Source organism: Brassica oleracea, chromosome C2 (assembly GCF_000695525.1).
Source record: "Brassica oleracea var. oleracea cultivar TO1000 chromosome C2, BOL, whole genome shotgun sequence".
NCBI classification, from domain to species: domain Eukaryota; kingdom Viridiplantae; phylum Streptophyta; class Magnoliopsida; order Brassicales; family Brassicaceae; genus Brassica; species Brassica oleracea.
Genome location: NC_027749.1, coordinates 15,442,171 through 15,443,741, shown reverse-complemented (window position 1 = coordinate 15,443,741; position 1,571 = coordinate 15,442,171).

Here is a 1,571-nt window from a genome sequence, read left to right as displayed (position 1 = left end):
TAACAAAAGACGAAGAAAATACAGAAAAGGTTTTTGATTGATTTCGGATTGACCCTTATGAAAGGCTGCCTACGTACCCCTTTCGAGGATCAAGCCGAACGTAGTTCAAGAGTGAACCAAGAGATCGAACTGCTTGTGCACGTTCGTCTGGTAATCAGTGCCGGTCATGGAAACAGAGCATGTCGAGAATAATGCCTCAGAGTTTCTAAGTGTCGAGAGTTCTGAGTCTAAAAAGTTATTCCTCATGCCTTTCGCCTAGGACTCCTTATATACTCGCTCCTAGGTTGGTTTACGCTTTTCTCCTTCTGCCATTAAGCCGTCATAGCCTAAAATGGAGATATTCCATTTTTCCCGATCTTCGTAATTATCTTCAAAATTTCGTATTTATCTGCGGAAACTTGACATTTATCTTTCCTTGCGAACCAAGCGTAAACCGTCCCACGGTTTACGGGCTGCTGGTTAAAAAATCGTTAGGTGGGCTTCGAATCATGCCTTAGGTCATTTTGGGCCGTCTTTCGACTTGAAGCGTTTATTACGACTTCTTTCGATAAAAATGAATTTTCCGCGGTTTTTATCGTAAAGTTTGATTGATGACTTCGAATGGCGGAAAACATGAATTGGGTTCACTACGGTCTTCGGGAGAGAACATCGAAGGGTAGACGAGAACGCATGGATTCGTGTCGTATCGACGTTTCGGAAGAGCTTGGTCGCTACGTAGCGACCGAACGGAACGCACGCTCGTTCGCCACGTAGCGACCGAGCGGGACGGATGCTCGGTCGCTACGTAGCGACCGAGCAAGACGGACGCTCGGTCACTACGTAGCGACCAAGCTTGGCTCGAGCTTGGTCGCTACGTAGCAACCGAGCGGGACAGACACTCGGTCGCTACGTAGCGACCGAGCTTGGTTCGAGCTCGGTCGCTACGTAGCGACCGAGCGGGACGGACGCTCGGTCGCTACGTAGCGACCGAGCTTGGCTCGAGCTCGGTCGCTACGTAGCGACCGGGCGGAACGGACGCTCGGTTGCTACGTAGCAACCAAGCTTGGCTCGAGCTCTGTCGCTATGTAGCGACCGTGCGACCTTTTCGGGCTTTTTTCCGATATCTCGTGTTTCTTCCGCAGGGCTCTTCGTAAGAATAAATCTTTTCCGAAGGTTTATTTTTCGTAAAAACGTTCATGTCGATTTTTACGGACTTTCAGACATTGATTCCGTCGTGATCGATTTTGACCCCAACAGTTAGCCCCCCAGCTTGTTAGAACCATGGGCTTCTAGCATGAGGTTCTAGCGAGTGGCTTGGCAAGTTAGGCAAGTTAGGTGAGTTAGGCGGAATTTATGGTCGAAAAGGTCTGTGGCAAGTGGCCTTCTCGCTCTTCTAAATGTAGAACACGATAAGATTGGGGTTGCGCATTATGACGGCTGCCTACGTACCCTTGTTGAAGGGATCAAGCCTTTCGTAGTTCGTCTTGGAGTTAAGGTTTGTATGACTAGTAGCCTTTCGTAGTTCGTCTTGGATCAAGCCTTTCGTAGTAGCGTCGAGAATGTGCTACCATATCGTTTTCGTAGCGTTTCGA